The sequence below is a fragment of the Rhinatrema bivittatum genome, chromosome 8 (genome assembly GCF_901001135.1).
Source record: "Rhinatrema bivittatum chromosome 8, aRhiBiv1.1, whole genome shotgun sequence".
Taxonomy (NCBI): domain Eukaryota; kingdom Metazoa; phylum Chordata; class Amphibia; order Gymnophiona; family Rhinatrematidae; genus Rhinatrema; species Rhinatrema bivittatum.
In genome coordinates, this window is record NC_042622.1 from 118,776,599 (window position 1) to 118,799,552 (window position 22,954).

General features: G+C 42.1%; 1 protein-coding gene across 4 annotated transcripts in view; it reads right to left on the reverse strand.

Annotated features, from left to right (window-relative positions):
• Positions 1-14,734, reverse strand: part of RABGAP1 (RAB GTPase activating protein 1) — a 545,250-nt gene extending 530,516 nt beyond the window's left edge. For 2 of the 4 annotated variants that reach the window (XM_029610921.1, XM_029610920.1), the window contains exon 1: positions 14,582-14,734. The gene's annotated coding sequence lies outside the window, so the exon portion shown is untranslated. Of the gene's footprint in view, positions 1-14,552 lie in introns of all 4 variants that reach the window. The other 2 variants (XM_029610918.1, XM_029610917.1) reach the window with 2 other exon arrangements.
• Between the last annotated feature and the right edge of the window lie 8,220 nt (positions 14,735-22,954).

The following is a 22,954-nucleotide window of genomic DNA, read 5'->3' on the forward strand; positions in this document are numbered from 1 at the left end:
AGACAGGCACCCGTTCTCATACACACACACACCCCTCCCACGCAGACCAATCCGGCAGACAGGCACCCATCTCACACATACCCCCCTCCCACGCAGATCAATCCGGCAGACAGGCACCCGTTCTCATACTCCACACACACCCCCACCCACGCAGACCAATCCGACAAACAGGCACCTGTTCTCTCACACACACACATACAGAACCCCCCCCAGGCAAGCACCCATTCTCTCATACACACACACATACAGACCTCCCCCCCAGGCAGGCACCCGTTCTCACACACACACCCACTCAGACCAATCCGACAGATAGGCACCCGTTCTCACACACACACACACACACACCCCACGCAGACCAATCCGGCAGACAGGCACCGATTCTCACACACACACACACACACACACACACACACACCCCCACGCTGACCAATCCGGCAGACAGGCACCCATTCTCACACACACACATACAGAACCCCCCCCCCCCCAAGGCAGGCACCCATTCTCTCTCTCACACGCACACACACACAGACCTCCCTCCAGGGAGGCACCTATTCTCTCTCTCTCACACACGCACATACACACAGACCTCTCCCCCAGGCAGGCACCCATTCTCTCTCTCACACACACACACACATACAGACCTCTCCCCCAGGCAGGCACCCATGCTCTCTCTCTCTCTCACACACACACACACACATACAGACCTCCCCCCAGGCAGGGACCCATTCTCTCTCTCTCTCTCACACACACACCTCCCCCCCAGACAGGCACCCATTCTCACACACACACACACATACAGACACCCCCCCATTCTTTCTCTCTCTCTCACACACACACATACAGACCTCTCCCCCAGGCAATCACCCATTCTCTCACACACACACACACACAGACCTCTCCCCCAGGCAGGCACCCATTCTCTCTCTCACACACACATACAGACCTCTCCCCCAGGCAGGCACCCATTCTCTCACACACACATAGTCCTCCCCCCCCCAGGCAGGTACCCATTCTCTCTCACACACACACACACACATACAGACCTCCCCCCACCCAAGGCAGGCACCCATTCTCTCACACACACACACACACACACACATACAGACCTCCCCCCCCCAGGCAGGCATCCATTCTCTCACACACACACACCTCCCCCCCCCCCAGGCAGGCACCCATTCTCTCACACACACACAGACCTCCCCCCCTCCAGGCAGGCACCCATTCTCTCACAAACCCACAGACCTCCCCCCCAGGCAGGCACCCATTCTCTCTCTCACACACACACACACAGACCCCCCCCACCCCAGACAGGCACCCATTCTCTCTCTCACACACACACACACAGACCCCCCCACCCCAGACAGGCACCCATTCTCTCTCTCACACACACACAGACCCCCCATTCATCTCACTTGCACATAAGAGAACCCAGGAAAGCAACAGTTCAAACACACAAACAGGCAAGCTCCTAGTCATACACATACATACACTGAAGGCAGGCCCCCTGTCTTTGTTCTGTTGGCATCCACTGAGCTTCTCTCACTCCTCTGTTGCAGCTGTTACCTTTGCCACAAGGCTGTTAGGGAGGAGCCGATCGCTCATTGCTGCATCTTGAAATTAAGCCCATTCTGCTGTCTCAACTGTGCAGGCCCCAAGATATGACAAACAGTAGAGCAGGACCGGAAGGCTCATGTGCATACTGCTCCCAGCATCCCCCAGGAGAGGAGTCCAGACGTCACCACAAGCGTTCCAGGGATTGACGTCCGCAGCCCCAGCTTCCAGAAGCCCCGCACCCTTTGCAGTAGAAAAGGATCAGAAGCGGCACCATTAGGCGCGCGAATCTCAAACCCTTCCGTTAACAGAGAGAAGATTAATTTATAGGTGGTTAAAGAGGATTGGTAAATATAGTTTTCAGAAATTTTTTGGGCTTATAAAAGTTTGGTGAAAGGGGAAATTAAGGGATATATTCTTTAGAGTTTGTGAGTGTCTGAGGTAATAAGCAAGCCAGCATTAGTTAATTCTAGTGTCTGTCTTTCCCACCCACTCAACCCTTGATTTTTAGGCACGAGACACTTTCTGATTAAAAATCAATCAGGGTCTTATCTAAATCATACTATTTTACCAGCCCTTATTGAAATTTTAATCCCCCCCTTGTAGGACACTAGCTGATAAATTAGTAAATTCACCTGTAAATTTAAAGTACTCTCATTCCAACTCCTTTAGTATCCTAAACTTAACCAGGAACCCAATAAAACTAAGATGAAGGCAGCAGTCCAGCAGCAAGAGGGGGGCTTTCCAGTCTTTTGCATTGAGTGTCACATGTATGACTTTTTACCCGCCGGTGAGAGATCGTATGTGTGCATTCGGTGCAAAGAGCTCCTGGCTCTCAGGGAACGAGTCCGATCTTTGGAGGCTAGAGTAGCTGACTTGGAGGAGCTGAGGCAGACAGAGAGGTACATTGATGAGACCTTCAGGGACATACTAGTCAAGTCCCAAATCCAGTCTGGCAGCCCCAGTGCTCCTTGGATCAGAAAGGTCTCCCAGTAGGAGAACATCACCCTGGTGTAGCAGGAAGCGATCCTGTAGCAAGGACCTGCTCTCCAAGTGATGTATTGTCCTCTCGCACTGAAGACAAGTCTCTCAGTGCTACTGCCCAGGAGGGAAGGGTTAGGCCGGCCATCATAGTTGGTGATTCGATTATTAGAAGTGTAGATAGCAGGGTGGCTGGTGGACGTGAGGACCGCCTGGTAACTTGCCTGCCTGGTGCGAAGGTGGGAGACCTCACGTGTCACCTAGATAGGATTATAGACAGTGCTGGGGAGGAGCCAGCTGTCATGGTACATGTTGGCACCAACGACATAGGAAAATGTGGGAGAGAAGCTCTGGAAGCCAAATTTAGGATTTTAAGTAGGAAGCTGAAATCCAGAACCTCTAAAGTGGCATTCTCTGAAATGCTTCCTGTTCCACGTGCAGGTCCCCAGAGGCAGGCAGAACTCCAGAGTTTCAATGCGTGGATGAAACGATGGTGCAGGGAAGAGGGATTCAGCTTTATTAGGAACTGGGGAAACTTTTGGGGTAAGGGGAAACTTTTCTGAAAGGATGGGCTCCACCTTAACCAGAGTGGAACCAAGCTGCTAGCACTAACTTTCAAAAAGGAGATAGAGCAGCTTTTAAACTAGAAAAAGGGGGAAAGCAGTCACTCAGCAGTGCATGGTTCGGAGAGATGTATCCTTGAAGGATACTAATGAAACAGGAGAGTTAAGGCATCCCAACAGAGAGGTTCCATTAAAAGCAAACATAGTCCATGTGCCTATATGTAAAAAATCACCGAAGCTAATGATTTCCAAATTATACCTAACAACTGAAAATCAGGTTATTAATACAAACAAAAACCACACTTTGAAATGTCTGTATGCCAATGCCAGAAGTCTAAGAAATAAGATGGGAGAGTTGGAGTGTATAGCAGCAAATGATGAGATTGACATAATTGGCATCACAGAGACTTGGTGGAAGGAGGATAACCAATGGACAGTGCTATATCAGGGTACAAATTATACCACAATGATGGTGGGAGGTGGCACTTTATGTCCGGGAGGGTATAGAGTCCAACAGGATAAAGATCATACAAGAGACTAAATGCTCAGTAGAATCTATATGGGTAGAAATCCCATGTGTGTTGGGTAAGAGTATAATGATAGGAGTATACTACTGTCCACCTGGGCAAAATGGTCAGACAGATGATGAAATGCTTAGAGAAATCAGGGAAACTAACCAATTTGGCAGTGCAATAATAATGGGAGATTTCAATTACCCCAGTATTGACTGGGTAAATGTAACTTCAGGCCTTGCAAGAGACAAAGTTCCTGGATGTAATAAAATGACTGCTTCATGGAGCAATTGGTTCAGGAACCAACAAGAGAGGGAGCTATTTTAGATTTAATTCTTAGTGGAATGCAGGATTTGGTGAGAGAGGTAACGGTGGTGGGGCCACTTGGCAACAGTGGCAACAGTGATCATAACATGATCAAATTTAAACTAATACTGGAAGGGGGACAATAAGTAAAATCTGCAGTTCTAACACTAAACTTTCAAAAGGGAAACTTTGATAAAATGAGGAAAATAGTTAGAAAAAAACTGAAAGGTGCAGCTGCTAAGGTTAAAAGTGTTCAACAGGCATGGACATTGTTTAAAAATACAATCCTAGAGGCGCAGTCCATATATATTCCACACAATAAGAAAGGTGGAAGGAAGGCAAAACGATTACCATCATGGTTAAAACGAAGGTGAGAGGCTATTTTAGCCAAAAAAACATCCTTCAAAAATTGGAAGAAGGATCCATCTGAAGAAAATAGGATAAAACATAAGCATTGTCAAGTTAAGTGTAAAACATTGATACGACAAGCGAAGAGAGAATTTGAATTGAAGTTGGCCATAGAGGCAAAAACTCATAATAAAAACTTTTTTAAATATATCCGAAGCAAGAAACCTGTAAGGGAGTTGGTTGGACCATTAGAAGACAGAGGAGATAAAAGGGCTCTTAGAGAAGATAAGGCCATTGCAGAAAGACTAAATGAATTCTTTGCTTCTGTGTTTACTAAAGAGTATGTTGGGGAGATACCAGTTCCGGAGATGGTTTTCAGGGGTGATGAGTCAGATGAACTGAAGGAAATCACTGTGAACCTGGAAGATGTAGTAGGCCAGATTGACAAACTAAAGAGTAGCAAATCACCTGGACCAGATGGTATGCATCTTAGGGTACTAAAGGAACTAAAAAATGAAATTTCTGATCTATTAGTTAAAATTTGTAACCTATCATTAAAATCATCCATTGTACCTGAAGACTGGAGGGTGGCCAATGTAACCCCAATATTTAAAAAAAGGCTCCAGGGGCGATCTGGGTTACTATAGACCAGTGAGCCTGACTTCAGTGGCGGGAAAAATAGTGGAAACTATTCTTAAGATCAAAATCGTAGAGCATATAGAAAGACATGATTTAATAGAACACAGTCAACATGGATTTACCCAAGGGAAGTCTTGCCTAACAAATCTTCATTTTTTTGAAAGGGTTAATAAACATGTGGATAAAGGTGAACCGGTAGATATAGTGTATTTGGATTTTCAGAAGGCGTTTGACAAAGTCCCTCATGAGAGGCTTCTAAGAAAACTAAAAAGTCATGGGCTAGGAAGCGATGTCCTTTCGTGGATTACAAACTGGTTAAAAGACAGGAGAGAGTAGGATTAAATGTTCAATTTTCTCAGTGGAAAAGGGTAAACAGTGGAGTGCCTCAGGGATCTGTACTTGGACCGATGCTTTTCAATATATATATATATATATATATATATATATATATATAAGTGATCTGGAAAGGAATACGATGAGTGAGGTTATCAAATTTGCGGATGATACAAAATTATTCAGAGTAGTTAAATCACAAGCGGATTGTGATAGATTACAGGAAGACCTTGCAAGACTGAAAGATTGGGCATCCAAATGGCAGATGAAATTTAATGTGGACAAGTGCAAGGTGTTGCATATAGGGAAAAATAACCCTTGCTGTAGTTACACAATGTTAGGTTCCATATTAGGAGCTACCACTCAGGAAAAAGATCTAGGCATCATAGTGGATAATACTTTAAAATAGTCAGCTCAGTGTGCTGCAGTAGTCAAAAAAGCAAACAATTTTAGGAATTATTAGGAAGGGAATGGTTAATAAAACGGAAAATGTCATAATGCCTCTATATCGCTCCATGGTGAGACCGCACCTGGAATACTGTGTACAATTCTGGTCATCGCATCTCAAAAAAGATATAGTTGCGATGGAGAATGCACAAAGAAGGGCAACCAAAATGATAAAGGGGATGGAACAGTTCCCCTATGAGGAAAGACTGAAGAGGTTAGGGCTGTTCAGCTTGGAGAAGAGACTGCTGAGTGGGGATATGATAGAGGTCTTTAAGATCATGAGAGGTCTTGAACGAGTAGATGTGAATCGGTTATTTACACTTTCGAATAATAGAAGGACTAGGGGACATTCCATGAAGTTAGCAAGTAGCACATTTAAGACTAATCGGAGAAAATTCTTTTTCACTCAACGCACAATAAAGCTCTGGAATTTGTTGCCAGGGGATGTAGTTAGTGCAGTTAGTGTACCTGGGTTCAAAAAAGATTTGGATAAGTTCTTGGAGGAGAAGTCCATTAACGGCTATTAATGAAATTTACTTAGGGAATAGCCACTGCTATTAATTGCATCAGTGGCATGGGATCTTCTTAGTGTTTGGGAATTGCCAGATTCTTGTGGCCTGGTTTTGCCTCTGTTGGAAACAGGATGCTGGGCTTGATGGACCCTTGGTCTGACCCAGCATGGCAATTTCTTATGTTCTTAAATGGGCAAGACTAGCACTTCCTCCATGCTGATCTCATGCATCGCGAGATCAGCATAGAGAAAGTGCTACTCTCACGAGTTGTAATACCATAGGCCTGCACAGACAACGGGCAGGGTGTCCATTTTACCTCAGCCGTTCATGGAATGAGGTCCACTGTCAGCCGCCAGTGTGATCAGAGTCCACCAAAAGCCACATGCACCTTCCCCTGTGGTACGCCACTCCACTAGGCCCCAGACAACTGAGGCGGGCACTCTTGCCTTTCCATCCTGGCTTACTGCTGTAAGCTTGTTGGTGGCAGCCCCATTTGTACACCTCTGCTCTAACTCTCCCTCTTAATTTTTTTTACTTCTAGCATTTGTATGCAGGCATTTCAAAGTATGTTTTTGTTTGTATTAACAATCTGCTCATCAGTTGACTGGTTTAACTTAGAATCTATCTGCATTTTCCTTAAAGACACCTGGTCCACTTTGGCATTTATTGCAACTCTCTACTTGGATACACTATTTTCCCTGTTCTCTTAGTATTCTTCAAAGATACATCATTCTGAACCATGCGCTTCTGAGCAGCTGTTGGCTTTACCCCATTATCTAGTTTAAAAGCTGTATTATCTCCTTTTTAAAGGTTAGTACCAGCAGTCTGGTTCCTCTCTGGTTAAGCGATGTACAATAAAACTAAATACAACAAAATGCAAATTTCAAAACACAAACAATATTGTAATAAGCAATCATACAACTATAAAACAAAATAAGATCAGGCAAATTCTAAAATAAAAAAGTACATCAAATTACAATTCCTATAAATTAATAAAAATAAAGCATAGTTAAAATACAACTTATCCTCTAATAACAAAAACCATTAAATTAAGATGATTAAAACAAAAAAAAAATTCACTTCACATGCTGAGAAAAGTAAATGTCAAAATGAAGCAAAGCTTTTCACTGCATGTACCCAAATAAAACATATTTCTATATAGAAAAGTGGCCTAGGAGCAAGAGATCCACCCTCAATATCAGTAATCACTTTCAAACATTTCACATTTGTCCAAAGATGTATCCATTTTATTACTTAACATTTCTCCACCCAACAGGAAACACTGATTCAACTATAGCTGCCCTGTGGGGCAAGGGGAAATATTTGTCAATTCTTGCTTCCTGTTTGGATTTTATACTTACTATATAAGCAATCAATCACACATCTTATTTTGTAGAGAAAGTGCATGTGTGTTAAAATTTGCATACTTTTGTCTTCTATATTAAATTTTCATAAATAAATATCAGTTTCTCTGCACCATCTTAGTGATTAAAACATAAAAACCAGGGTCATTTCAGAAGGGAGAGGTTAATTCAATCACATGCTTCTCTAGTGAGGCTGTCGGCTAGGCCAATTACAAAAATAGTGTCAGGAAAGTTGGCAGTTGTCCAGCACAGGACAGACCACAAACAGATGGCAATGATTTTTACTACTACTGACCAGTGACCTTAAGCTGCACACAACACTTATCTGTGGCTGCAAAGAATTATTGGTAGCCCACTATACAAACAGAAAATGTTATCTACAGCTTTGTATTGTAGCCCACAAGGCAGATATAAAGATACTTATCTGGATTCTGAGCTACAATGAATTCTACATGCTGCAAAAAAAAAAAAAAAAAAGTGAAATGCAGCCTTATATTACCAAGTTTACTCAGACAGAAGGAAAGATTTGTTGTGCAATCCACTCCTTAGTTTATACTATATCAGAAAGGTCCACAAAAGAACAATATGCACTTCAAATTTGGCAATCAATTTCATACAGCACTACTGAACTGAGCCAATCATGACCTATGTTCCCAACATTAAAGGCTCCACACACTACCCAACTTACACTGTATACCACTCTTCTAAACCTAGTGTTAAAATAAGTTAGTGTATAAAGTGTAACAGCAGCTATGTCTGGAGTACTGTCAAATGATGCAGCAGAATAATCGTGCAATGTAGGGTAATCAGCTAGACTTCTAATATATTCATATAACCATTATCAGGAGGGGATAAATAAAATTAGCAAAGATAACTACCAGTGCAGGTTTAATTAAGCTAATTTTAAAAGAAAAGAGTCTACAAAACAAGCTATAATGACCACCTATATATTAATTCTGCATATCCAAGTGGACTAACACAGCAACTTTTGCTCATTTTAAAAGCCAATATTTCCACTATATTCTAAATTAAAAGCATTTCAGAGGTGAACTATCAGAACTACTTATATTTATAGAAGCTCTTGCCATAATAAGCCACCTGCATTTCACTATAGAAGAGTCAAAAGTGCACAGCTGTGATCCTCATGGGCTAGAAGCACATGTTACTGCTGGGGGAGGGGAGGCTACTTAAATAATCCAATTGCACAACCATCTGGGCCATTTCAAATTTGACTATAAGCTTGCTTAGGTACACCAAAAGGTGTTGTTCTTGTTCAGCTTAGGAAGCTTATAACAAAAAGATGTAATAACTCCATCTGCTATATATTGGGAATTTTACAACTATCTGACAAAATGCCATTGGTCAAAAAAGGAGATTTAGAATAGATTTCTATCATATGAAACTTTGTGAAATGCTTAAGACATCATGATGTACAATATGTTCTTGTTAAGGTCTTTGTTCCCTGAAAACCGATCTGATTTGATTTGTATCAAGAAAGTCGGTATAAAAAAGCTTTAAATAAATAATAAATGTGGATATAATGCAATTAGAAGCCAAATGTACTAAGCATTGTTCCCATGAACTAAAAAAATATACACAGTAAGTTTATACACAGTAAGGCCAATTTACTTGGTTGTACACTATAATACCTGTTTATACACTACTGCTTTATGCTTTAAATGTAACTGGTTGTTTGTTCACGGTTACACCTTGCGTTATATGTAATAAGTTGTTAAAACTGTAAACCGGAGTGAAGGCAGCTTGCTATACTTCGGTATATAAAAGAGTTCAAATAAATAAATAAATAAATAAAATAGGGATCATAGTAACATAGTAAGTGACAGCTGATAAAGACTAAAAGGATCCACTCAGTCTGCCCTTCAAATTGCTTAGGATAATGACTGCCGCTCCTTGCAGATTACCCCATGCCTTTTGCTAAGGCTAGTAACTGCTGCTCCATACCAGTATTCCCATGCAAAAATGTTAAACTAAAGTTAACAGAGGTTACTCCATTTCTTCATTTCCATTCTCTAGCCACTAGGGATCCTCTGTGTTTGTCCCAAGCCCTTCTGAATTACAATATTGTTCTTATCTTCACCACCTCTTCCGGAAGGGCATTCCATTCCTTCACCACTCTTTCTGTGAATAAATATTTCCTCAACACTGTTTCTCAATCTTCCCCCTTGGAGTTTTATACCATGACTCCTAGTTCTACAGTTTCCTTTCTATCAGAAAACATTTGATTTTTGTACATCATTAATTCTTTTCAGGTATTTTAAAGTCTACATCCTATCTCCCCCATCTCTCCTCTCCTCCAAAGTATACATATTTAGGTCCTTCAGTCTCCTCTCATAAGTCTTCCCATGCAGACTCCACACCATTTATTTGCCTTCTCTGGACCACTCCCATCCTGTCCTCATCCTTTTAGAGAGAAAGGTCTCCAAATCTGTACTAAGACTTAGAAAAGAGCCACTGCTATTACTAGCAACATTAACATGGGATATACTTCGTTTTTGGGTACTTGCCAGGTTCTTATGGCCTGGATTGGCCACTCTTGGGAGACAGGATGCTGGCCTTGATGGACCCTTGGTCTGACCCAGTATGGCATGTAATGTTCTTACACAGTACTCCAGGTGAGGCCTCACCAATGACCTATACAGGAGTATTATCATCTCCTTTATCCTGCTAGTTATGCCTCTCTCTCTGTAGCTCAGCATCTCTCTGGCTATGGCCACCTCCTTGTTGTATTGCTTCACTACTTTCAGCTTGTCTGACACTGATACACCAAGGGCTCTCTCCCAGCCTGTGCACATCGGTTTCTCACACACACGTCTGCACTTCTTGGCACTGAATCCCAGCTGCCAAATCTTTGACCACTCCTTGAGCTCTCTTAGATCATGTCTCATTTTCTCTATTCCTTCAGGTATGTCCAGTCTGTTGCAGATCTTAGTGTTATTCACAAAAAGACAAACCTCACCTTCTAAACTCTCACTCACAAATATATTGAACAGAACCAGTGTTTGAAGAATTCCACTTATCTTTCCTCTTCAAAGTAGGTTTCATTTACCTCTACTACCTGATGTCTGTCAGTCAATTTGAAATCCATTCCACCACCTTGAAACCCACCCCCAGGCTTGTCATTTTATTCATGGGCCTCCTATGTGGCTCCCTATCAAAAGCCTTGCTGAAATCCAAGTAAACCACTTCATGAATCTCCTATCTTCAAGTCTACCCTAGGTGTTCCCCAAGGCTCCTCTCTTTCACCCACTCTCTTTAATATCTACCTACTACCTCTCTGCCAGCTACTCACAAACCTCAACCTAACTCACTATTTATATGCTGACGACGTTCAGATCCTGATCCCTATAAAAGAATCCCTTCCAAAGACGCTCTCCTTCTGGGAAAACTGCCTCAAATCCATCAACCACCTACTCACCAGCCTGAACCTGGTCCTCAATGCAACCAAAACAGAAATTCTTCTCATCTCCCCCGACCATTCTACCAGACACGATCAGTCAACCTCTATTCCTCAGACCACTCAAGTTAGAGATTTAGGAGTCACCATTAACAACCATTTAAACCTAAAAAAATCAATCAACAAAATTACGAAAGATTGTTTCTTTAAGCTACAAGTTATGAAAAGACTCAAACCCCTCCTCCACCTCCAGGATTTCAGAACAGTACTTCAGTCAACGATATTCTCCAAAACAGACTACTGCAATTCACTCCTTCTAGGACTCCCGATCTCTGCCATTAGACCACTACAGATGCTCCAGAACTCAGCAGCCAGGATATTAACCAACACTAACCGGAGAACTCACATCACCCCGATACTCAGAAACCTACACTGGTTACCTATTAAATACAGAATCATGCACAAAGCACTCACTATCATCCACAAATCCATACACAACCAACTTCCATTAGACCTTCAGATACCACTCAAATTATACACTTCTGCAAGACCCATCAGATCAGCACTCAAAGGAACCCTTCAAGCTCCCCCAACTAAATCCACTCGACTAACCTCCACGAGGGAACGGGCACTTTCAACAGCCAGCCCCTTCATCTGGAACAACCTGCCGACTGATCTAAGACTAGAACCCTGCCTGACTACCTTCCGGAAAAAACTCAAGACTTGGCTGTTTGCCCAAGCCTTCCCTCAAGCATAACATCGCAACAGTGCTTTGATTTAGCTCAACTGACTAAATGAACAAATTCAGTAATTGCTAATTCTTCCATGTTCATTCTCCAGTTTTTTCTCTGTCCTTTATTTTCCTGGCTACTCTAGCCTCCAAGTTCATTCTCCCTGTTATTTGTAACTGCACTTCGGCCTTCTTGTTATATGTTTTTTTTACTAAATTTAACCCCTAAGTTTGATGTAAACCGGCCTGATATGACGCCTGTCACGAAGTTCGGTATAGAAAAATGTTAAATAATAAAAATAATGTGCTCTTCCTTAATCTAATTCTCTACACATTGTGAGATCTTCTTTAATGTAATTTTCTAGCCAACTACTTAAAAAATAAATCATTCAGATTTTTTTTGACAGGACCTTCGCTCTGATAAAAACCATGCCGTTTTTAGTCACAGTTTTAAATTGAAACTGTCTACTTATGACGGATTCTTCTATGAATTTATTTCAAAATACCATCATATAATACCGAAGATAGCTCTAGCCTGGGATGTTTTGTAGACAATGAGACCTCATATATTATGGCAGGGCTTTTGACGCGTTTGCCCTTAACGCCAAAGACAATATTATGCGGTGATAAAATCTCTGTTACACCGTATCACACTGTTATAATCATTGGTCTCTTTGTCAGGGTTTGGTAATAATTCCTTGTATCAAGGTTACAATGTTATGAAAGGCAGTGAGAAAGGTAAACACTTATCGTAGCGAGATAGGCAGATGTGCAGCAGGGATGAAATTCTGGCGTTGGCCAGACACAGCTCGTGTTTCTGGGAACCTTCTTCAGGGGCCGCCGATTGCCAGTATTATTCCCGGGTCTGCCGTCTAATTCTGCTACTGGGCTGCAGCGATATTCGGGCTGCCCCAATATCGCTGCAGCCCAGTAGCAGCGATATTCGGGCTGCCCGAATATCGCTGCAGCCCAGTAGCAGAATTAGACGGCAGACCCGGGAATAATACTGGCAATCGGCGGCCCCTGAAGAAGGTTCCCAGAAACACGAGCCGTGTCTGGCCAACGCCAGAATTTCATCCCTGCTGCACATCTGCCTATCTCGCTACGATAAGTGTTTACCTTTCTCACTGCCTTTCATAACATTGTAACCTTGATACAAGGAATTATTACCAAACCCTGACAAAGAGACCAATGATTATAACAGTGTGATACGGTGTAACAGAGATTTTATCACCGCATAATATTGTCTTTGGCGTTAAGGGCAAACGCGTCAAAAGCCCTGCCATAATATATGAGGTCTCATTGTCTACAAAACATCCCAGGCTAGAGCTATCTTCGGTATTATATGATGAAAGTTTTTAGTCACAGGACATCTGGCCCTAAGTCAAAAATTCATAACAATGCTAGAGCTTCTGCTAATTTCTATGGCTGAAAACCTAACTTTTTAAAAAGATTGGACTAAGACAGCAGTGCCCTGTTAAATGCATAGCACCTGCTCCATACTACACAACCAAATATTGCTAATTCTAAAGTAGCTACTATATTCAAAGCCTGCCTTAAGACAGTGCCTAAAGAAGAAACTAAGACTTGGGCCCAGCCAGTGCCAAACATCCAGACTTTCTCTCTCAGTGACATTACTAAGTTTTGGACAACCACCATGCTTGCTGCCCCCCCCCCCCCCCCCCCAATGCCAGCCTTGATTATATTACAGATTATTACAGTTTTCTAAGTTTAGGAACATTAAGCACTTTCATTGTGCTACACAAACTGTCAACTAGTACTAAAATTGTGAAATATCTCTAGTACAAGGACAGAAAAATTCCAGGTTTCCAAATACTGCAAACAATGCTGGTTTTTAGGGTGACCATACTATGCAAATTAATCTGGCTCAGAGATTTAAATGTATCAAACACATTTCCTTCATAATCAGACAAACCCTGAAAACCAGACCAATTTATAAAGAACTTGAGTTCACAATCCCTGACCTTGCAGGAGGACTGGAATTTGACATGCAGCAGGAAGTACAGATCAGCAAACCACATGCATATTTTTTGCATTTAAATGAGTACACATATATGAACATTTGATATTCCACCTCTTCTCTCCCCCAAAAATGTACTCAAGGCAGATCACAAATCAATTTAAAACAGACTTACATGTTCAGTATAGTATAATAATAATGCCAGTTTACTATAACAATCATTTAGAATAAGTTGTATTTACAGTAGAGACAACAGAACTAGCACCTGATGTAGATGAAGCAAGAATGCTGCCATCAAAAGCTCTAAGTTAAAGTTTTGGTGTGAAGACCTGGTAGTCATACCATATAACAGGAATGCTCTGCTGGGGGGTTCTGGGGAAGGTTTGGTCGAATACCTTATTTTTTTCCGGATGGGGACGTTTTCCTAAAAATAATTATAAGCACGTTCTAAAGGTTATATACTTATAACCTACGGCATGCTAATGGCATAAGACAACATATTTTTTCCAACAGCAGTAAAACATGGCATTCAATTTTTCAGAGGACAAAATAAGTCAATTTTACCTAAAGGCAGCACAAACATAAGTACATTAAGAAACCCTGTTGCATAACAAAACCTTATAGTGTTTACAAACTGTCCATCATATTTATCCCAGGGGTTAAGCACCAGATTGAACATGTTTATGGTTTAAGATGCGCAATTTATCAGTGACACCCCACTGACGAGTTTGGCCGGCCTCCCTCCCGGGCCTCAATATTTTCCAGCCCGAGAGCCAGTCCAGCACCCTCCAGGAATGCTCTGACGGGGCCCCAGAAAAGAAAGCCGCCACCTCCCTTCCCGTTCCTGACCCGGGCAGGGCTCGAGCCTACCTTCCACCCCAGTCACTCACACCACACACCAGAAGTCAGCGCTGCTGCTAGTGCTGCTGCTACTGCCGCCGGCCGAGACTCTTCCCAGAGATTTTCCGGTTTCCATTGGGGAAAGTGTGGGGGAGAGGGGAAAATCCCGTTCCCAAAGCACCGCGAGAAGAGGTGGTGGTGGTGAAAGCGCGAGCCCGTCGTCACGTGACCTGACCGAAGCGTGGGACCAAAACAAAACGCCAAAGCGCGCGCGTGCTTGTGTGCGCGTGCGCAAAGTGTCGTAGGACGGTGGATGGGAACATACGCTGAGGGATGTGGAGCGCGCGTGCCAGTTCAGCTGCCCCCTAGAGCTCAAGGTGGCCTAGGTATAAGATGGAGGCTAGCATAGTGCCACAAATTGACTGCTACACCTAACAACTAATGCAACACGAACGGTGGCGATGGAAGCAATTTAAAACTTGAACTTAAAATGTACATAGCACAGACTATATTATAATACTACTAAAGTTTCTATAGGTACTAAGCGTTTTCGCATAGTCAGCTCAGAGCAGAATAAGTAAAATATGACATTAGAAGGAAATATAAGATTTATAAAATGCATTTCAATGATCCGGAGGAGGGATGGTGGCTTGAGGAGGGGTTTGATGGGTAATCCTAAAATGTCCGGTAAGATAATTTTTGGGTTTATAATAAGATAAGAAACCGAGATGGATTGAATAGACAAGAAAGGAGTAAGCTGTTTGATCGGTTTAACTTCAAATTACATTCCTTGATTGTTTCAATTTTTCCTTTAATTGACTGTTTCAATATTCTAGCTCAAAAAGTGCACCCCCACCGAGGTGGCACTTTGTCTCTGTTCTGTTTGAAAATAAAATGACTGAGTTGATTACCCCTGGGTGAGGAAAAGTAGGTGCAGTCCCTGTTCAAGCTAATAGGGCTTAGGGGGTTAGTTGAGAAGTTAGGGCTATATTCCACTATTGGTGGAGGATTCTTTTACCAGTTGAGAACAAGAAAGTGTAATGCTGGGTCAGATCAAGGGTCCATCAAGCCCAGCATCCTGTTTCCATCAGAGGCCAAACCAGGCCACAAGAACCTGGCAATTACCCAAACACTAAGAAGATCCCATGCTACTGATGCAATTAATAGCAGTGGCTTTTCCCTAAGTAAACTTGATTAATAGCAGTTAATGGACTTCTCCTCCAAGAACTTATCCAAACCTTTTTTGAACCCAGCAATACTAACTACACTAACCACATCCTCTGGCAACAAATTTCAGAGCTTTATTGTGCGTTGAGTGAAAAAGAACTTTCTCCTATTAGTCTTAAATGTGCTACTTGCTAACTTCATGGAATGCCCCCTAGTCCTATTATTCAAAAGTGTAAATAACCGATTCTCATCTACTCATTCAAGACCTCTCATGATCTTAAAGACCTCTATCATATCCCCCCTCAGCCGTCTCTTCTCCAAGCTGAACAGCCCTAACCTCTTCAGCCTTTCCTCATAGGGGAGCTGTTCCATCCCCTTTATCATTTTGTTTGCGCTTCTCTGTACCTTCTCCATCGCAACTATATCTTTTTTGAGATGCAGCAACCAGAATTGTACACAGTATTCAAGGTGCAGTCTCACCATGGAGCGATATATAGGCATTATGACATTTTCCATTTTATTAACCATTCCCTTCCTAATAATTCCTAACATTGTTTGCTTTTTTGATTGCTGCAGCATACTGAGCCAACGATTTTAAAGTATTATCCACTATGATGCCTAGATCTTTTTCCTGGGTGGTAGCTCCTAATATGGAACCTAACATCGTGTAACTATAGCAAGGGTTATTTTTCCCTATATGCAACACCTTGCACTTGTCCACATTAAATTGCATCTGCCATTTGGATGCCCAATCTTCCAGTCTTACAAGGTCCTCCTGTAATGTATCACAATCCGCTTGTGATTTAACTACTCTGAATAATTTTGTATCATCCACAAATTTGAAAGAAGGTAAATTCTTTCTGGAGCCTTAGGCTGCCTATAGAGTATAGATCTTCTGCTTCTTCTAATAAAAGAAATACACTGAATAAGCTGCTTTTTTTTTTTTAATCAATATTTTTTTTTCATCTGCAATCTAGTATTCAGTAAATCACAAAGGATACACTGGAGCATAGATACAGTAACTGCCCAAACTACACCCTTTGACAGTAGGTACGCTTCACAAAAAATGCTCCCTGGGCACTTCCCCACAGGTATCTGCAAACTAGATCCAGACTCCTTTCCAGAAGTAAACTGGCAACACCTGCTACAGGTCAGTCAAGGAAATGCTGATACTTTTCTTCAGACTTCAACCGTATAGGACTTTCTTCGTGCAAGATAGTCTTCCTTCTGAGACCCTACAAAGAAAATCATCTTTCTCTGAAACACTGAAGAAATCTCAAACAGATGAGAAGTTAGATCTTTGGAATATCTCAGAAATCCACTCTTGGGCCCCAAGACAAATCTCCTTGATCCCAAGGGCCTGGGAACCCTACCCTTGTATCCACCAGCCAACTTCTCAGGACAGGAAGGAAGGAAGTAGACACCAAGCCAAGTGAGTTTATGAGTTTTGTTAAACCACTCAATTCAGACTGACACTCCATAATTATAAGTGTCTGATACACCACTACACTCCTACTCTTTCTTACTGAATCTATCAGTTATCATATACAGAGCTACCAGAAAACAGGATATGCTTTTATTTAGTTATTAATTATATCCTGCACTTGCTCAGAATCAAGGCAGGTATCAAGGTACATTCATAAGATCACATATAAACATCACTTAAAAGAAAGACAGATGGCTGGCATCTAGATGATAAATTCAACATACAATGCACCCAAGTTGATAAGATGTCCTTATACAAGGAAGCTTGCCATTCGACACAGTTTCTAGTTGCTTTAACTAGGTTGGCTTTAACAAAAACAATTTTTCTTTTTGACTTGGTGTTTTTCCAACAGGTTAAAGGCACTGCAGTGGTGTCAAAGACAATTTTGTGTATCCATCCAGTTGGTTTTCATACTTTTTTTATGGGTACAGTACATTGATATTTTTTTAATTTGACTGGGTACCGATATTCAGTTTTTTATTTTTTGGATTGGCTTAACAGTTATAATGATCATCTCCAATTAACTTTAACATACACCCTTCTAAGATTTCCTTTCTTGATATTTGTATCTCTTTTGACAGCTTTACCACTTCTATTTTTAGAAATATCACTGATCGTAACACCCTTCTTTTGACAGTCATCACCCTCATGTCTTGAAGAATAACATTCCATCTGGTCAATTTTTAAGAATTCGGCGGCTCTGCACATCTAAATCTCAAGCTAAGCAGATGATGACACAGTTTAAGGATAGGAGGTACCCTCATACAATTTTTTAAAAAGCCTTTAAACGGACTTTGTATGCCCACCAAGATTTGATTTTTGTACCCCAATCTAGATCTTCTGACGGTGTCATCAACTGTATACTCTTCGCCCGGATGACCCGACCCGAGGGGATCGCAGGCCTGCGCAATCGGCGCAAGGAACCCACCGGGGTAAGGCCTAGATTTAAAAACACTTACCCCAGCGGGTCCTCCCGGCCGACCACGCGGCTCCCTCCGCCTCGTCGAGCCTCCTCCGACCGGCAGCTGAGCTCCGCCCGTTGTCCTCCCGACCAATCGGAGTTCTTCTTCTTCAGACAGCCAATCAGGCTGTCCCGACCGGGCCATAAAAAACTGCTCCTCCCGGCGCCGCCTCCTCTTCGCCCGGACGACCCGACCCGAGGGGATCGCAGGCCTGCGCAATCGGCGCAAGGAACCCACCGGGGTAAGGCTTAGATTTAAAAACACTTACCCCAGCGGGTCCTCCCGGCCAACCACGCGGCTCCCTCCGCCTCGTCGAGCCTCCTCCGACCGGCAGCTGAGCTCCGCCCGTTGTCCTCCCGACCAATCGGAGTTCTTCTTCTTCAGACAGCCAATCAGGCTGTCCCGACCGGGCCATAAAAAACTGCTCCTACCGGCGCTGCGCACCAAAGGAGCGCGACAAAGGGGCCTGCCCCTTTGTGTGCACCTTTTCAGAATCATACCAGCGTACAGATTATCTGACAGCACTCAGAGCTCAAGCAACTTCAGACAACGACCTTTCTACAATCTGCATGCAGGCAACCTCAAACAACTACCACGCAAACAACTCAAACCACTCAAACAACCTCAAACAACCTCAAACAACCTCAAACAACTACCACTCAAAACTAAGCATCCAAGCAACCTCAAACAACGACTACTCTGCACTCTGCTGTCAAGCAACCTCAGACAACAACCTCTGACAGCAACCCAGACATCGACCACAAAAGCATTCAAACAACCTTAGACAACAAACACCCAACGCTCAACATTCAAGCAACTCCATTATTAAGCGCAGCCATACCGCACTTCACCCTCTTAACTTCCCACTCTACAGTATTTGTATTTCATTTGGACCAACACTTTTATCATGATAAACTCCCACATTCCAGTTCTTAAATACTCAAACTTCACCTCCAATATAAGGATAACAAGGAATATCAATTCATATTACAAAACCCTCATTCCTATAATGACGTCACCCTTCACTCAAATTATAGGTTTAATGACGTTCTCTATCCTGCTACTGAACACACAATCGCTTCTAAAAAAGATTAATCTTTTAGACGACATACTCAACGATGAGTCACCTGACATATGCGCAATCACGGAGACCTGGATCAAAAGCACTGACGTCGCCGTAATAAATCAACTTCCATCAGATGTATATGATTTGTTCTCCATTCCGAGACCTAAAAAGAAAGGAGGGGGACTTCTCCTGGCAGCTAAAAAGAAGTTCAACCTCTCCCTACAACACACCTCCCCCCCTCATAAGATAGAAATTGGTCTCTTTAAATCCAAAAGCCTGCAAATTTGCTTAATTTATGCTCCCCCTGGCATACTGGAAAAGAATCCATCAACACTTACGGAATACATTACAAAACACATTGACATCAACATGCCAGCCATCATACTTGGAGATCTTAACCTCCATTTTGACCGGTCCCCCCTCACACCTGCATGTGATGCCACACTCGCGACCCTTAACGCAATCGGATTTAAACAAATTGTCTCAGGCCCAACACACAAGGCTGGCCATACACTGGACGTTATTTTTACGAACTCTCTCATACAACCTGACCACCCCCAATGCACACCTATACCATGGTCAGACCACTACCGAGTAGACACGCACTGCTCCATTAACTGCAACCCCCAAGCAACACACTCAAAGAAAAGAACCATTGAATTCAGAAAAAAATGCCAAATAGACGATATTATCGAAGCTATAACAGAAGATCTCCATAAATTAGACCTCTCTGATGCCAATACTGCTTGTACCTCTTGGCATCAACTCACCAGCAGCATATCTAATCGACTCTGTCCACTACTAACGAAATAAATCAGCACTGATAAAAAAGATAAAAAACCATGGTACAACACGGATCTTAGAATTATGAAGCGCGAACTCCGTAAACTGGAAAAGAGATGGCGTAGAAATCAAGATCAAACACATCTACAGAAATTCAAATCCCTACTCCATAAGTATCATAAAACAACAGATAAAGCCAAGAAAAACTACTACACAGCAAAAATTCATCAGTACCAGTTCAACCCGCGTGCTTTATTCCAATATATTTCTAACATTATTACCCCACCATCAAACAGCAAACCAGAAAATGACGATAAAAACAAATGTGAGAAGCTAGCTACCTATTTTTATGACAAGGTTTCTAATATTATGGCGCGCTTTACCTCACATTCTCCACCGGTATCCCTTCCACCCACAAGCACCATGATCACCTCACCCTCACTCACTAATTTTGAAAACACGACTGCTTCAGAAATTGAAGTAATTCTAAAAAAGATAAAACCTGCATTGCACCCTATGGATATCATGCCTACAAAAACACTCCTCTCCATCCCTACTAGGATTGCACCTCCCATCTCCAACATCATCAACAAATCTATATCGACTGGTGTTTTTCCTATGCAACTCAAGCATGCAATTATAAAGCCAACTCTCAAAAAACCAGACCTGGATCCATCTGAACCGGCCAATTTTCGTCCTGTCTCGAACCTCCCATTCTTGTCAAAAATCATAGAAAAAGTAATCAACAAACAACTCACTGACTAGACGATAACAGATTACTATTCCTGTCACAATATGGTTTCCGTAAGAACCATAGTACTGAAACGCTGCTAGTATCCCTATCAGACTCTATTCTAAAAACACTAGATTCTGGTCATTCATACATTCTTGCCCTTCTTGATATTTCTTCGGCATTTGACACAGTCAATCATAATATCCTACTAGCCCTCCTCTCTCAAATCGGCATCACTGGCACTGCATTATACTGGATCCAATCTTTCCTGAAAGACAGGACATACAGTGTCAAGTTGGGATCCCAAATATCTAAACCAAGAAATCTGCTACAGGGTGTACCACAAGGCTCTTCGCTATCATCAACCCTGTTTAACATTTACTTAGCTCCTCTCTGTCGACTCCTAGCAAAACTGAATCTCCATCACTTCATATATGCTGATGACGTACAGATTCTCATCCCTATTAATGATTCCCTCTCTAATGCTCTGAAAACCTGGGAATCAGCCCTGGCTGAAATAAAAAAGCTTCTCACAGAAAACTTCCTAGCTATAAACACTTCCAAAACGGAACTCATCCTCATCACGCCACACAATAACATCTCCTCCAACACATCCCATCTTTCAACTTCAGTTCTTCCCCAACTACAGCAAGTCCGCAGTCTTGGCGTCATAATTGACAACCATTTTACATTAAAGAAATTCATCTCGGCCACAATAAAAAATGGTTTTTTCAAACTTCACACGCTAAAAAGAATTAAACCTTTTCTTCATCCACAAGATTTCCGGACGGTATTGCAAGCTACCATACTACCAAAAATTGACTACTGCAACGCATTACTCTTAGGTCTCCCTAAAAACTCAATTCAACCTTTACAGATGTTACAGAATGCAGCAGCTCGACTAATCACCAATACCTGCCACCATGATCACATTACACCAGCTCTCATGTTCTTGCATTGGCTTCCAGTAGCATCTAGAATTATCTTTAAAGTTCTCTCCCTGATTCATAAGTCGGTCTATAACCAAGAGATGCAATGGTTCTCGAAGCAGTTTGTTTTCCGTACCTCTAAGAGACCAATAAGAAATATCCATCAAGCTAAATTTGCAGCTGCGCCGATTAAACATATCAAACACGTGACCACAAGAGACCGCGCTTTCTCCATAGCGGGAATCAACCTATGGAACAAGATGCCCACTGACTTGCGTCTGGAACCCTGCCATAAGAAATTCAAACAAGGCCTCAAAACGTGGTTATTTGAACTAGCTTTCACACAATGATATCCAATTAAACTGAAATGCCATTCAATTTGCAACCCCCTCTTTATCCCCTGCTCCTTGTCCCTCCTACCCACTATCCCTCCCTAAATTCTTCCCCTCCCATTTGCCCGCTCTTTCCCTGATTATGATATTTTAATTGATTTTATATAATAGAATTATCCTCTGTTCAATCTAGAACTTGTATTCCCTCTCAGCACCGTTATTGTATTATATGCTCTATGGTTTTAGTGTTGGTTCGTAAATATTTTTAGTTACTTCAGTTTTATTTTTGTATGTTAAACACTAATGGATGGTCCACGGTCTGTACAGCCTGTTTTTCCGTCAATCCCGTTATTTGTAATTAATTCTAATTAATACTTATTAATAATGTCAATTGTAAAGCCTGTTGCTAAGTTATTGTTAAATGTAAACCGCGGTGATGTATATCCTTACGTACTGCGGTATATAAAAATCTCTAAATAAATAAATATACTACCTTTTTCGGTTCATAGTAAAGTTCTTGTCTCTATCATCCGTCGTTTTTGGTCCCTGTTACCGATGCATGACATGTTTAGATGCCCTCTCCAGTTTACTTTTCACAGGGGTAGAAATCTGCGAGACTTACTAGTTCGTTCAGAATTATCCCCACTACCTTCTCCTTCATTTCACGGTGGCCATAATCCTTGCGGAGGCTGCTCAGTCTGTCCTCTATCGTTATCGCTAACATCCTTCACTCAGCCCACATCCAATAAAACATTTCCGTTATGCTTCAACTCAAACTGTTTAACATCAGGCATAATTTACATTATTTTGTGTCCTTGCCAAAAGATCTATGTAGGTAAGACTACAATGAAAATTAAAACCAGAATTATTGAACACAGATCCAGTCTCAATCAGCATCGTGAGAATGCTCCCCTGATCCCACATTGAACAGATCAAATGCACAATATCTCAAACTTGAGGTTCTTTCTGATTGA